Below are 16,929 nucleotides of genomic sequence, written 5' to 3'. Positions count from 1 at the left end.
CCTTCAAACTGGCCTTAACAGCAGGTTCATAGGGGAAGCCTATCAAGGACTGCAAAACAACAGTGTTATTCCATGGGGATCTGGATCTCTGAACAGGGGATGTAGAAGGAAAGTACCCCAGAAAAAAGCAAGGAAGTCTTATACTGCTGAAAGAGGGCCTAAGAATGGATCATTGTCTTTCTCCATGGCCCAGATATAAAATCTTTTCCATGTGCTCTTGTAAATCTTCCTAGTTGAGGGTTTATGTGAATAAGATAAAATGTGAACAAAGGAAGGGGAAAGCCTGGACTGTCAAACCATCATAGGAAATGGAGAAACCATATGGTTTGTTTTCGGGCTGGTATGTTCAGGTGAGACCCACCAGATGGGTGAGATAGTAAATTTGGGTATGAGCCCAAATCCCAAGGAAGGTGAACTAGATGACACCAGAGGAAGGGAGACCACATCAGCCATGGCCAATGAGGAGCTATGAGGATAACAGAGACCTCCAACCCTGATGCTTTCTCAAGAAATTTGGATAGCAATGGAAATGGAGGAAAGGCACAAAGAAGTCTTGGGGTCCAAGGATGTGTCAGAGCATCCCTGGGTGACTCCCCCTCATGGGGGATCAGAACAAATAATTTGGCATTCAGGAGAGCAGCAAATAGGTCACAGCAAGGATGTCTCCAAAATCTGAAAATCTGCTCTGTTATTAACAGATCGAGGGACCACTTATTGTTGAGCAGAATGGAGCTGCTCAACATGTCGCAAGAATGTTGGATCTCCCCAGAATATCCATTGTTACCAGAAAGTGGTGTGAACATATAACCTATTGCCAAACTCTAATGGCCTCTTGACACAATGGGTAAGATCTGTTTCCTCCCTGTTTGTTGACATAACAAACAGCCATAGTGTCTGTTTGAATCAAAATCAAATCCAAGGGAAGAGAGTTCTGAAAGGCCTGCAACACTAGGAGGACTGCTCTCAATGCCAAAACACTGATGGGAAGATTGACCTGTACATGAGACCACATGCCATGGACTGCCCTTCTCAAATAATGTCCCCCCAGTAGAGAGGCATCCGTTGAAACTGTGACCTGCACAGGCAGAAGGGTAAATGGATGGTCCTGCCAAAGAAGAGGGGAAGTTAGGAAATTATCCACCATAGAATGTCTTCTCTGCAAATGTTCTTAAGAAAGATTGGGTAGGACATTGGTTGTCACCTGATCAACCACTGTACTGCCAATGTCCACTGAAGAGCCCATCTGGCAAGCAGGACAAAGTTATGGAGGTAGCCATGGAAGCTGGAGAACAAACTTGGCTGGTAGTTTCTTGTGTGACAGAACCTGCTGGGCTTGGGAATGTAGGAAGGGATGAGATCCATGAGTGGGAAAGCTTTGCAATGAGTGTTGTCATATGTAAAATGTTTTGGTAAACTCCAGAGATTGGGTGGGATGCAGCTGAGATTTTTGATGGATTATCATTATTCAAAGGTCTTCGCACAAGCAAAGCAAAAAGTCCCTGGTAAGAATGGGACGATCCCTGGAAGGGGTGGTACTGCATCAGTCATCCAGATATGGAAACACCCAGAATCCCTGCTGCCATAGTCAGGGGGCTGTGGTGAGTCCAAAGGGCAGAGCTCTGAACTAACAGTGGCTGGCTTCCTGCTGGAAGTGTAGATACTTCCTGCAGCGTCTGTCCAGTTTAATGCAGTAGTATGCATCCTGCAGATCTGTAGAGCACATCCAGTCATTCCTCCTCAGCAATGGGAGAATAGACTGAACCATGACCATCCAGAAGTTGGTCTAAATTACAAGATTGTTTAATTGACTTAGATCCATAACTTTTCTTTGGCACTAAAAAGAACCCCAAGTAAATTCCAGAAACTCTCTGGTCTGGTGGGAAGCTCTTCTATGCCTTGATTTTTTAAGAGGCATCTCTGTTTCTGAAAATGCAAAGGGTGGAACATCAAGAACTCTCTTTTGAGGAGGAGGTGTAAAATAAGTGGGAATGAAATAGCCTCTGGTGATTATTCTGCACAGACTTGTCTTGAGTGATGGATGTCCAGGTCATTGGATGCAGCAATAAGCATCTCCTGACTGCCCTGAGACTATAACAGTTGGCAACCTTTCAGGAAAGCTGAAAAGACTTTTTAGAGCAAAGACACCTGAAGTTTTGATCCTAAGGACCACCTCTGCCTCTTGGACAGTGGCTGTTGTTAGTTTCCCCCTCTGTCATGGGAAGTTTACTCTCTGGAAGTGTCGGATGGAAATCCCTGAGATTTTTGGAACCATATTCCCCATCTTCTGATTTCTGGAAAAGGTCTTCTGAGAAGTTGAGAATTTGATCCCCATGGCAGACAGGGACTTCCCATCCTGTTCACTTCTGGAAATGGTTTATTTAATATTTGGACCAAATAAAATTGGTCTGTCATAAGAACATTTCAAAGAACATCTTGAAGTACTCTGTGAAGTCATAAAGCCATACCTTCTAATGGAAATACCCTGGGTCGACTGCTCTAGATGTCCCCTCTGCAGCATTACAGATGAGATGCATAGATGCAGAGAGTGTTAGTATGGTAGTCATCTGAGAAAAGAGTCTTCTTCCCAACTGCAGTTAAGTTACCTGGAAAAAATGGAGATCTCTTTGACAAACTCTCTTTGAAAATAGATAAAGTGTGGCAGGAAGTTAAGCACACTCATCAAAAAGGTAAATGAGGCATTTAACCACTTCCCAAATCTGTCCACAGCATTTGATTCTCTATTTGATGGGTGGACAAATGAGCTCTCCTCAGCAAGCGCATTTTTAGTGACTGCTGACACAACCATAGAATCTACTGCTGGGCCCTTCCTCTAGTGTGAATGGTCTTCTGGATCCACTAAAAAGTTATCTGGCTTCTTGCAGATGGGTTCAACTGTGTCAGTTTCCTTCCACATCCAGGCTGATATGAGATCAACCATCTAATCCAGTGGGGGGACCATCCAATAAGTAGATAGGCCAAACCTAAATGCCTTAAGGAAAACTAATTCCTCCATTGCTCCAAAGAAGGTGCTTGGGAAGACCAGCCCCCTTTCTGTCTAAGCAGTTCAAGGATCTCTCTCAATGAGATGTCCTCAAGGGGGATATGGGAGAACCTTCTCTCTTATTGAAAGCAGCATCTGTGGTATGGGATTCCTCAGGGGAATCCATGTGTCTCCTCTTACACTTGTACTTTCTGAGAACCTCTTCTGTGGGTTCTTCAGGAGAGGATGCAGAAACATATAATGTCTCACTCGTGAAACCAGGGTCAAGACTTTGGAGAAATATCTGCCTTGATGGGGCAAGAAGATCAGGCTGTGAACCCTGAGACATCCTATGATTGAGGGTTGGATTAGACTGTGAAAGAGAAGCTCCATCTCTTGATAGACAGAGTGCTCTCCTTTTCAAATGTCTTGAATGCAGAGCTTGCAACAGATCCAGGGAGCTTATCCTTCTTGGCCAAAATCCTCAGAGGGAGCTTAACCTGAAAGCTGTGCAACTAGGATCCAAGGAGGTCGCCAGAGTCAAACTGTGTAATGCAGAAGCCCCTAAAGGAAGGAATTGATCAGAAGACCTCAGATCTGATCCCAGCCTGTTGAACTTGATGCTGATGTTACAGTTCAGAGTCAGGAGGCTCTAACAAGGTCAGAGCCAAACACAACAGGAAAGTGAGTAGAGTCAAGGAAACATGAAGTCTCAGGTTCACCGGTTCATAGATTACTACTAAGCTAACTGCCCTTTCGAGCCATTTTAAGCATAGACAATTATCCCTTGTGAGACTCAAACCCTGCACCTTGTGTTTGTAAGGCAAACACCTTAACCATTAGGCCACCCTCCCAACCCTCTGATGCAGATCTACCCTGAGCCATAGTCGGATCCAGGGGGTCTGATCCAAGAGGTTGGATCAGAGATGGAACCATAGCCGGGTGGTGGGGAGAAAGATTACTACCAGATCTAGACGTGGCTGGAGACAGAATTACCTCCAATTCGATATGGGTCCATTGGAAATGCCTCACCATTCTGTCCATGTCTGCATTGGTGAGACGTCTAGAGGATCTAACCGACCTGAGTGATGAAGCTGAGGAAAGAGGTCTGGATGAATAAGGAGGTCTCTCCTGCAGAACAAGAAAGCTAATCCTCAGAGACACAGGGTTCAAGGTGAACTGAAGAGGAGTCATGGGGCCTATGACAACAACATCTGAGGGAGGCATTGGATCCAAAGTTTTAGCCGTTATAGGTTCTGGAGTCAATTAACTGGTCAGGTTCAGGGAACATTTTCTCACAGTTTTCTTGGAGTGTCTAGAGTTATCCTTAGACTTAGAAGAGACAGAGGAAGGAGATGAACCCCCTGTCTTCCCTGATGTCGAAGGAGTCTTTGTGCCAGGGGAAGATTGGATAAGACCTTTCAGGATCAGTTTGTTTCATCTCTTCACAATCACTCTCTGGCCAAAAGCCTCACAAATTGGAACAAGCCACATCCAGGTGCAAGGTACCAAGAAAATAAACATACTTATCATGCAAGTCGTAATTAGGTAACTTGTGTGTACACTGTATAAACTTTTTAAACCCAGAGGGTTTGTCAGACATCTTTATCAAAAAAATTAGAACAACAATAAAAACTGCTAACAACTAGAATATCACTCAAAAATGTAGCACTGCATACCTTGTACCTACAACATCTAACAATGATACCGAACACCAGGTACTAATATACAAGAATACTAAAGGATAAATAAAACAGACACTATAAAGGAAAAGCAACTTCCATAACTATTGAGAAAATAATTTTTTAGAAGGAAAATTGTGGGGGAGGAGAACAAGGAAGCTATAACGCTAAAAATATAGGCAAAACCTGTAAAGAGAAGGTAGATCTTAAACTCTTACCTGAAAGATAAGACAATGATAGCACCCGAGTACCTCAGAACCCATCAACAGTTGAAAGTGGCAAATGAGATCTGAGGTAGCTCCTTCTCCGCATGGGGACTGTGGGTAGGGGGGGGGAGCCTGAGCACCAGATCCTAAGCTTTTAAGTGGCCGTGGACAGATACATTGTTGGACCCAAGACCCACAAGTAGACGAATGGATGGAAAACACAACATCAGATCATTTGACTCAGTTCCACTGAAAAGGTCCATAAACAAGTTAGGCAGGACTGGAGAGAGTCCTGGGGTTATAGTGAGAATAAGATATTAGGACAACCTTGCACAGATGGTAAAAATTAAAGAGAGCTCATGATAATAAAAGGAGTGATGTAACTGGAGATAAACTAATTTCAGCACATAGTCTGACATTTTTTAATATATTCATAAGTGACTGCCAATTGTCGGAAAGCACGAGATTCACAGTCATAGATGATGCAAAGATTTTTAACAGATTTTTTGCAGACGTTAAAGGAAGAAAAATAATTTGAAAGATTTCATAAAGCTGGAATATTCAGAAATATGACAACTTAAATTCAGAGTAAAGAAATACAAAATAATGTACCTGGGAAACAAAATCCCAGGGGATGAAGACAGTTGCAAAAGAAATAGTACCAGTAAACAAAGTGGAATTGTTACTGAAGTAACAAGAACAAGCAGAAGGCTGAATAGCTGAGGAGCTTGTTCATGTTTATTTTATTTAAATACCAATTATTTTTTTGTGCTGTTATGTGGTACCAAGTGTTGATTTTTTTAATGTTTGAAGTTAGAGTTTGATTCCCTTGTCTAATAAGTGATATAAAAGTGAATTGTTGTTGACAGGACCAGCCTTAGGTCAACTGGTGCCCTAGGCAAAAGGGCTCCACAGCATCCCCCCCCCAACACACACACACACACACACACACACACACACACACACACACACACACACACACACCAGACAGTGCCCCTATCCTGGTCTACCTACACCAAAAAAATACTGGAAAAGTGCCCCTGATAGAGCAGCGCCCTAGGCGACCACCTAGTTGGCCTATGCCTAAGGCCGACTATGGTTATCGATACTGACCATGTCAGACAACCAATGGAAGGCAAACAATGTAATAAAAAGTAATGAAGAGGTTGGGGGATACACTGATAAATACTGTACATATGGAGAGGATTAAACAGTACAAAAGAATAAATCTTTAGCTTTTTGTACAAAATGAAACTAAATGTAACACAATCAGATGGATTCTTTATGAGTCAGATGAAAGAGCTTATTCCTGACACCAGTCAATCAAGTTTTTAACCATGTTACACTCAATTTGTTTACCCAAAGAAACAAAAGAAGGATGGTGGGTTTCAGTGAAGGCACAGGTGAAATCAGAAGACATACAAAGGCCGACTAAATACAATTACTGTATATACATATACATAACATTGAGTAAAGCAGATAGGGACATGGAAGAAACATTAAAGCATCATAAAGGAATCCAGAGAGATTATAATGATATATAATGATGCAAGAATAGCAGGACACAGTTTCAAGACAAACTGAATGGCTTAGGGATAATGTAAGAAAGTATTTTTTCACAAGAGCATGTAATATTCATGCAAAAGCTTTCTTCTGAAGGCTGTGGGCTGAAGGGAATTAAATAATACTCATATGAGAGAAAAATGCATATTTATAGGAATGGGTTTATTAACTCACTAGTCAAGTAGAATCCACTTCTTAGGCAAAAGGAGGGAGAAGGTAAATAAAGCCCAAGCATTTCTCATCTGATAGCAAAGTCTTGTGTTACTTTTTTTCTTTTTGTAAAGCAGGAGTTTTTCACAGCCTATATTACAGTAACTTCCTTTCTCTACTTTTATTTGCTGCCTTTTTTATACATATACTCAGTGGTACAGCAGTAGCATTGTTATCTCACAGCAAGAGGTTCTCCCATTCGATTCTCGGCTTGGCTTGGGAGTGCCTTCTGTGTGGATTCTGCATGTCCTCCCCGCGGTTGGGTAGCATTCGAAAGACATGCGTGCGTAAATGGGCATGCCTTCGTTGAAGGTTGGGCGTCAAGCTGGCACCTCGGCATTTCGTAAAAATCTACTGCCAATCATTAGCAGACCAGAGTTCCACTGTGGCGACCCCTTACCTGGAAAAAGCCGAAAAGACAAACAACAAACAATAACATACAAACCTGCAATATTGTGGACTATAAGCTGTAGTGTCTAATTTGTCTGGCTTCTTACTGCAGCCCTGAACTTCCTGTAAGTAAACCACTTTGTTCTTTCATTGAGACAGTTTTGTTTAAAGTACAGGGAGGCCAGAGCAGTTACAACAGCCTTGCTGACAGCCTGGCTTGGTTATACAAGCTTTTTGATCTGGTTTTATTGGGTTTGTAAAGATCTGTTTTACTAATTGGATTGCTATGCTGATCTTTATCAATTAATTCTATATATCATTAGGTCAGAGCATTTTTCCTTGCCAGTTCAGCTCACATGCAGACCTGAAATACTATGGACTACAAGTTGTAGAGTCTGATTTGTCTATCTTCTTACAGCAGCTTGAATTTTTCCACACCCCTCCCACTCTTTGCCTGTTGTGGTTTTAAAAGCCAGTGACTCTGGCTTCCACTCTTTATAGAAATCTGATTACCAAAGACCCCCCCCCCCTTCCATTTCATTGCCATTGTCAGTTGTGCACACTAATTAAGTACTTTTACATTGCTTTACACAGATCCATAATACTGAGATCCCACTCAGCAAATCAGCATTACTCTTTTTTTTAATAAAAAACATCTTTATTAAATTATCACATATGATATAAGCACTGTTACATTGATATAAATGAAAAACAAACACTGACCACTTTAGTTGCAAACAGTATGCATCACAGACACCACTGAAACAACTGTAGTTGCAAACATTATACAGTATTTATAATCTAAAAAGTCATTGTCAGTTAAGCATTATACAGTTCAATCAAATCTGGACTTCTTTTAAACCTCGTTCCTTCTTTGCATATACTGTTCCCACAATTCCCATTTTTTTCCTATGTAATAAACCTCCCTTACTACAAACTGTCATTTTCACCAAGCTCCCATCAGCTTGGCGTCATTGCCACACACTAAGAGGGTCCTGAATTAATCCTATGCCATCCTTGGCAAACAAAAGATTTATTTTACTGTTTGCACTTCGTTTAACTACAGACTGTTACTGCTTTAGTTTTGCTTTATCTGCAGATTTTTGCACTTTAAATCATTTTCAAGTGTCCTGATATTGTACTGTTTGCTGATTTCTTAGAAGTGGACTTTTGAGAAGCTGTACTGGCAGTGATGCAGTGTTACTGTGTAATATACTACTTTATATTTGTTGCTGGTACTTAATGGTTGTATCCTTAAACTTTTGTCCTTGATAAAACAAAGGAAATTGTGTTGAATCCCTTTAAGTACCTGTATACATTTGGTGCATTTGAGAGGCTCTTGGCTCATTCCCACTGACCAAAGGAATGCTTGGAATTCTTGCCTGTGTCTCTGAAGTGATATGCATCAAGAATGTGGACACATACTCCTTGTGCTCGAATATGTACAGTTTGATTTGAATATTTGCCAGATAATGTATGGCTCCAAGAGTACAGAATTCTTAGAAATGTCTAATGTCTACTATATGAAGCTACACAAAAGGAATGCACCTCTAAAATAGATATTTTGTTATAAGTGGCAACTGATGAAACCAATGTGATCCTTTTGAAGGTGTACACTGGCAACATTCTGTGGGTTGAGTACATTTTTTAAATGATTATGTTGGTAATGGGGCAACATGATGAGGTTTGAGTACAAAATATAAACTGCTGACTACACCCCTGGTGCACATGCATCATGTGCCATGCAGGCAAAAGCCAAGTGCTTGTATTTAAAAGTGCACTTCCACAAGCTATTTAAGTGATTGCTAATGTCTTGTTTTATTTGTGCATTTATCTGCATTTAAGGCCAGAATTATTACATTTGTACAGACTGTCTTGCTGTTAGTCTGACTGACTTGAAATTGCCTTGTCTAGTAATGTTTTTTTAAAGTAGTTTTGTAGTGGCATACACTCACAGGTAAATCTATTTTGTATTTTTACTTTGAGTACTGCAAAATCTACTGAAGGAAATGCAAAGGTTTTACTGCTCAATGGCAGGAGTCTAAAACAAGAAGCTCCACTTCTTCCAAACTCTTCTCAATGCAGATATCTGTGCAGTTACGGAAACATAATTTAAAGCTGCACAGACCAGCAACTGCATAGGCAGGGACTAACAGTACTGTGATAATTAATGTAGAGGCAGTAGGTGTCGGTCTGGTGTATCTGAGTTGGGACGTATATAAGAACGCTGTAAGTGTAGTCATTTTATTGACCAGAGTGCTTAAAAGCCAGTTTCCTGTGTTTTAAATATCTGTGTAAATTCAGAACATTTACATGCCACTGCTCATCGTGCATTTAGTAGAGCTCTGTTTAGACGCAGACATCTAAAACCAAACTTTTCCTACAAAACTACCAATGAAACTGCACCAGTAACTCATTAAGTGTAAAGCAACTACTCTGCACATTGAGTAGCACAGAGCAGCTAGTCTACACAATGAGGACCACTGCACCTTGAATTTAGTATGATACAGCCTAGTATAGTCTTAAGTCCCCAGAACACCCTTAGTCAGCCCACTATTAACTCTTCGTACACCGCACTCTTGAAGTTCACCCAGTAAAGGACCTGGCATCATGGATATGCACTTAAATTATCCCAATTTCTCCACAGCCAGTTTGGTGGATATGGGTATCATGTGATAATGTAACAATTGTCTAATGTACATTGACAACCACTTAATTCTCAAAGAAACATATGTGAGAGAAGTATATACACATGTCCGGAGACAAAACACTTGTGTACAAGCACTCAAAATAAGAATCTGGATGTCAGAAACCCACATGCTGCACCTAATACACATAATATGCACCCCACACATAGACCTACTCATGCTGAGGCAGTTAAATGCAATCTTTCCAAACCTCAGAGACCTTACTGACATGCCACCTTCAAAACATATCCTCAGCAAACTTGAAAGCACTCAAAAGTAACAACACCTAGCACTGCACATGCAGCCCAACTCAGTAGAGCCTCAACTAACAAGCTCATAAGGCAAGCCAATACACTACTTCGGACTCTAGTCATATGGGATTCTATTACACAACATACCAATGCCCCACTCACTGAACTGAACAAGGAGAAAGTAATGGTTTGCCTATCAAGGGGTAGCATCCGCCAAATTATGCACACTGTTAGGTCGAGTCACTGCACAACAAGTACCAGCATGATTCAGTCATAGTCCATGTAGGTGTAAATGACCTGAGACATACCTCCATAGGCTACATGAAGAGAGACATTATAGAGCTCTTAGACTATGTATCAAAGGCTGGTATGTACCTAGCACTCAGCATCATTCTACCTTCACCAAGGATAATGCCACAAAACAAGCAGAAAATGACTTGAGTTTAATAGCTAGCTTAACTTCTGGTGTCATTTTTTTTGTGGGGGGTACAATATTTGTCAGTATGGGAAGACATGGTTAACAAACCACATTCCTTTGCCAAGGATGATCTGCACCTGCCCCTCTAGGCTTTTGAATATTGGTTAAAGCATTGTCCTCCCTCATACAGCCTTTTTTTAGGCAATGCCAATCTGACAAACTTGCAACATGCAAAATCTACCAAAGGAAATTCAAACATATTACTGCTCAATAGCAGGAGTCTAAAATAAGAAGCTCCACTTCTTCCAAACTCTCCTCAACCTGAGGAATGCAGATATCTGTGCAGTTACACAAACATAATTTAAAGCTGCATAGACCAGCAACTGCACAGGCAGGGACTAAAGGTGGAGGTGGCTCGATTTAAATCAGTGGCAAGCAAGGTTGGTCAAACAGCATGATGTGCTGGAGTTCCTCTACGTACTGCTTACTGTGGACAAAGTCCCATACCTTATCGTAGCAAGCTATAGGTCACCCTTTATGTCCCATGAAATCCATAGCTCATACATACTTTTTGAAGTCACACACCATTCAACCAAATACCACACTCATGGGGTACTTTAGAGAGAGAGATAATTAAACTAGGAATATACACAACCCCAAATTTGCAAGTGCAAAGATTCCTAGACTTTGTAAACACAAACACCCTGGACCAGATAGTGCATGTGCCTACCAGAGGTAAAAAATATTGGCCCTGGTACTCAAAAAAAGAATTTATGTCTTACAATAACATTCCATCTGTGATGTCAATTTTCATTTTTCATCCACCTGTGGGTTTGGTTCCAATCCATTGGAACTGACTCAGCCACTGCTACAGCTCATGGAAACTAAAGACTATTGAGCGTGATCCTTACCCACAATGCACTTAGGCACATTACTTCAGACTGAGTTTGCTGATAGAAAACAGATAAGAAAGATTGTTTTTTTCAGATAGACCATATCTGAAACTAGTAATATACCAAAAAATATAATAATATGTGTAAAGGCACAAACAGAGCCAGTATAGGGGGATGGAGGATGGGGAGTTGAGGAATAATTAAAATGGACAAAACAGATGGAACATTATAGTAAGACATAACTTCTTTATCTGATGTTGTCAATTTTCATTTTCTCCTCAACCTGTGTGACAGAGTCCCTAGCTACCTATTGTCCTGGTGAATTCAAGGAAGGATATTTCTAAGAACCATTGAGCTAAATGATGCCCTACCCTGAGAGACCAAATCCAATTTTAATAAGTAATAAAAGGTATGAGGAGACACCCAAGTTGCTGCTGCAAAAATGTCATCCATGGATGTTTTGGATTGAAAAACAGCTGAAGTTGCTACAGCTCGAGTTGAATGAGCTTTTAACAGTTTTAGCAAAGTAATACCCAACTTGTTATAAATGAAGGAAATAAAATCAGTGAGCCATTTAGGCAACATTACCTTGTTCACTTGTTTCCCTAACTTTGTATGTGAAAAAGAAATAAATAATTGCTCACATTCTCTGATATCTTTTGTCCCGTGAATATAGAATCTTAACTGTCTGTGAAAATCCAACAGATGCAAAGAATATTCACCCTTGTTGGAGTATTTAGGAAAGAACACTGGTAGATTAATGTATTTTTAAGGCTGGTCTCAGAAACTACCTTAAGTAGAAAAGATGGACTGGTTGGAAGTGAAACTCTGTCTTTATGGAAAACCAGGCACAGTGGTTTAGAAGATAAAGCTTGAATCTCTGAAATCCTTCTAGCTGAGGTAATTGCTACTAAGAATATAGTTTTCCAAGACAAAAGCTTGAAATCACAATCACTGGCTGGTTCAAAGAGAGGTGAATAATTGCTTGTAAAATCAGATTAAGGTCCCAAGGAGGGGTAGGGTCCTTGTATGGAGGTTTTAAGAGAAAGGCACCCTTTAAAAAGTCTTTGCAAAGTTTGTGAGAAGCCACTGAAGATCTTTGAAAACCAATGTGAAAATTGGAGATAGCCACTAAACTTCAACTGTGGAGGCTGAAGCTTCATCACTGAAAACGGAGACTAAAAATTGAAGAATCTCATGAATAGGTGCTGAAGAGGGATCAGTTTTATTTTGGAGCACCCAATGCACAAATTGTTTCCATTTACTAGTGTAGAGCTTCTGTGCAGATGGTTTACGAGAAAACAATAGAATGTATTGGACTGGGGAAGAGAGCATAGGTTGTCTAATTACTAGTGGAACTGGAGAAGTCAAGCTGTCAGCTTGAGATTTGGAATGTCTGGGTGAATCATGCACGTCGGGTGAGACGGGAGATCTGGAGTTGGATCCAGATTTCAAGGTTGCTGCAATAGTGAGTCCAAAGGAAGGGAAACCAAAACTGCCAAGGCCAAAACTAGGAAATGAGGATAACCTTGCTCTTCAGCTTGATTGCTTTCTGTAAGAATGTGGGGATTAATGGAGTTGGTGGAAAGGCATATAGGCAACCAGAGGGCCAAGTGTGTAGGAGAGCATCCCTGGGTAACTTCCCTTCTGGGGGAATTAGGACAAAGTAGCTGCTGCATTTGTTGTTTAGGAGTGATGCAAATAGGTTGCAGCAAGGTTGACCCAAGTTTGGAAAATCTTGTCCAACATTTTTCAACTGAGAGACCATTCGTTAGGTAAAAGTATGCACCTGCTCAATTTGTCCGCTATCACATTTGACTTCCCCTGAATTTGCGTTGCTACCAGAAAGAAGTTGGATGAGATTGCCCGTTGCCACACTCTGAGGACTTCTTGGCATAGAGGGTAGGATCTGGTTCCCCCTTGTTTGTTGATGTACCAAACTACTTACATGTTTTCTGTTTGAATTGCAATAGTGCCTAGAGGGAGACCCCCCTGGAAAGAATACAATGCCAACAGCACTGTTCTCATCTCTAGGACATTTATGTGCACATTAGCCTCTGTTGGGACCAAGTGCCTTGGACAGTCTTCCCTTGGCAATGCCCCCCCCACCCTAGCTGGGAAACATTCATGGCCACTGTGGCCATGGGCTGGATGGGGAATGAATGGATGGCCTTGAGAAACTTGATTGGATTGAATCCAACAGGTGAGATCCCTTTTGCATGCACTGGTGATAGAGATGACCATTCATACAGGATGGTGAAATATGGACCATTGTGTTGCAATCAACCATTGTAAAACTCTCATATGGAACCTGGCCAGGGGAACAAGTGTTACAGATACTGCAATGGACCCCAGTGCTTGGAGAACTAAATGAGCCGGTACTTTCTAGTTGTTGATTACGGCTAGTACTTGATTGCTGATTGTCTCCAGTCTTGATGGGGGAAGTGCAGCTATTGTGGTTCTTGTGTTTAAGAAAACTTCTATAAAATTTAGGGAGTCAGTTTGAGCAGAGATTTTTCGAAATTTATTGTAATGCCCAGGTAAGAGCATAACTGTATAACTTTTTCTCCTGCCTCCAGTAGTTGATGCCTGGTGGTCGCAGTGATGAGCTAGTCATCCAGGTATGGAAACACACAGACTCCCTGCAGCCTCAGATGAGTGTCTACTGCTGCTATGTATTTGGCGAACACCCTGGGGGCTGTGGTGAGGCCAAAGGGCAGGACCTCGAATTTGTAGTGACCGTCTCCCAACCGGAAGTGAAAGAACCTTCTTGATCGTCTGTCCATCTTTATGTGATAGTACGCATCTTGAAGGTCTATCGAGCACATCCAGTTGTCCTTTTCCAAAAAAGGGAAGAATGGACTGAACCATGACATGACCATCTGAAATTTGCTTTTTTGAACAGACTTGTTCAAGTTGCTAAGATCCAGAACTGGTCTTCACTCCACTGTCTTTTTTGGCACTAAAAAGAATCTCGAGTAAAATCCAGACTCTCTCTGGTCTGGTGGGGCCTCCTGGATGATTATTTTTTTCCTAGCAGCTTCCGTATTTGTATGGCTACTTGTTTCCTCTGACTGGGTGTGACATCTGGGAATTTCTTTGCTGAGTGAGGAGAAAGGGAAAATGGTATAATATAATCTCTAGAAATGATCCTCTGCACCGATGTATCTGAAGTGATTTGTAGCCAGGCTCTCTGGTGCAGGGATATGAGACCCCCCCCCAATTACCTCCAAAGGGGACAATCAGGCCTGCTTTCAGGAGTGCTGGAAGGGTTTGTCAGAGAAGGAATCTCTGAAACCCTGATTCTGCAGGCCTCCTCTGCCAAAATGGTGACATCTTCCATTAGAGTTCCCCCCTCTGCCCCTAGGGGAACCACCACCATGTGTATCCTGGGTAAACCCTTGGGATTTTTTAAACAGTTTTGCCACTGCTTCACTGATTCCTAGGAAAAAGGTCTCGGTCTTTGAGGAGTGAAAAAATATATGCCCACAGCAGAAAGGGTTTTACCATCTTTCCTGCACCTAGTCAATGTGTCTCTGACTGTAGGGCCAAAGATGAGCCGTCAAAGGGAGCATTGACAAACGAAGATTTGAAAGGCTCCACAAAGTCACAGAGGCACATCCAAGCATGCTTCCTTATGGAAACACCTGAACCCTAGTACTTCCTTTGGCTGCATACGAAATGAGCCTTATGGAAGAATTACATATGGAGGTTTGGGAGGCCAACTGAGAGGTAACGGATTTGTGGACCTTTTCAGAAACAGCTCCTGAGAAGATATCTGAAAGTTCTTTAATCATATCTCTCTGCAATCTAGTAAAGTGTGCCAGGTAATTCAAGGACCATGGAGCAAAGGTTGATGATGCTTAAACTCGCTTCCCAAATCTATCCATCGTCTGAGACTTCTTGTTGGGAGGATTGATAGTACAACTCTCCTCTGCTAGTTACTTCTTTGTAGCTGCCACTATCACCATGGCATCCACAGGAAATCCTTTCATATAAAAAGCTTTATCCTCAGGGGCCATGATAGTTTTGTCTGGTCTCTTGGGGATCAGCTATGTAGTGTCAGGCACCTTCCACGTCCTCCGAGAGATCAACTCAATGAGCTCATTGGCAGGTGGAGACATCCAGGCAGTAGATGGGCAGCTACTAAAATCCTGCAGGTACATGGATTCCTCAGCTAAAGGGTTAATGGACTTCCAATCACCCCCTCTGCTTAAGAATTTCTAGGATGTCTCTAAAAGAGACATCATCAGGGGTGATTTGTGGGACCCTTTAACTTCCTCAAAATCTGTGTCTTCCATGATGGTCTCTTCTGGAGAATCCAAGTGCTTCCTCTTGCACAGCCTCTTCATAGGACCTCCTCAGTGGGGTGATCTGGGGAGGTTTCAGAAGAAGGGATACCCTGCTGGGTAACCTGAGGCTTAGGTTGCCCCCTGTCCCTGTAGAGGGAATGGCTGAGGCTCTGGGCATGAGAGTGACAGGAATAGAGGTTCCAAGGTAGCATGGTTCAACTTGCTGACTGATGTAACCACGACCCTCTATATAGCCTGAAAGGCAGAACCACTGATAGGCAAGAGGGACCCCAGTACTGAAGGGGTGGACTTCAGAACTGTAGTCCTCCCTGCTTCGATGAAACATTCCCCAAGGCTGAAGTTGGGGCTGACATTATCCATGCAGAAGCTCCAAGGTGTAGAGAAGGCTCAAAAACATTTTGAGTCGATCCTAACCCCTTGGAACAGACAGGTAAGCTATAGCTCTGAAAGGGCTCTGGCTCTGATTGAGCTGAAGAACTCAAAGCAGTTGTCGGCTCCAAAGACAAAGGTATCTTGGATCCAACACCGTTGATACAGGATTGGCTTGGAACTGATGGTTCTAAAACCTCTAGAGAAGTTAGAGGAGGACATAAAGGAGGAGAAGTTGATGGTAGCAGTCTCTGACCCAAAGGGGTAGGAACCGAGGATGTCCCTGTCACAACTTAAGCCCAAAAGATCTTCCTCACCAATCTCTCCATGTCATCCTCAGCAAGGCTCCTGGAATAATGTGCTAAGACAACAAATGGTGACCTAGGCCTTTCTAAGAAGAGAGATGGCAACCTGTCAGAAAAGGGATAAACAGTGGGGAAATAACAAGTTCTTGAAGTAGAATAAGTCTCTTTACTAGATGGTGTTGGTTCCAATGAAGTATGCACTGAAAAGTATTTTGAGTCTTTTTGAGTTCCGACAAATCTGTCAAGACTGAAGATTTGGTCAATTTAGTTGTCAGTTCCGAAGCAGTGGTCAAAACCAAAACTTTTAATATCTTTATGCTCCAGACCAAGGGAGAGGTCAGAGCCAGAGAACTCCTCATCTTGGCCTTCTCTGATGCTCTAGAGGAGGAAGAAGAAACTGGACTGGGATGGACTGATTTACTTTTGGACTTTGATTTCACTGATGGAGATACTCCAGATATAGCCTCCCCAAACAAGGAGGAAAGAAGGCCTTTGATAATCAATTTATTTTTTCTTTCAACCAAAGCTCTGTGGCTGAAAGAGTGACAAATTGAGCAATCCTCCTGCAAATAAAGAGGGCCCAGACAATACATACAGAGTGAGAATCTGAGTACGGGATTTTATGCCTACATTTTTCACAGCATTTAAAACCAGAAGGCTTA

At 42.0% G+C, this 16,929-nt stretch overlaps 1 protein-coding gene across 8 annotated transcripts in view; it reads right to left on the bottom strand.

The window, feature by feature from the left end:
* STYXL1 (serine/threonine/tyrosine interacting like 1) overlaps nucleotides 1-16,929 on the bottom strand; it is a 1,008,156-nt gene that overhangs the window by 537,869 nt on the left and 453,358 nt on the right. The window lies entirely within an intron of this gene.

This window comes from Protopterus annectens, chromosome 13.part0, assembly GCF_019279795.1.
Source record: "Protopterus annectens isolate FY-2018-M chromosome 13.part0, PAN1.0, whole genome shotgun sequence".
NCBI lineage: Eukaryota > Metazoa > Chordata > Ceratodontiformes > Protopteridae > Protopterus > Protopterus annectens.
The sequence above is the reverse complement of the archived record's forward strand: the minus strand, read 5'-3'. Positions and strand labels throughout refer to the sequence as shown.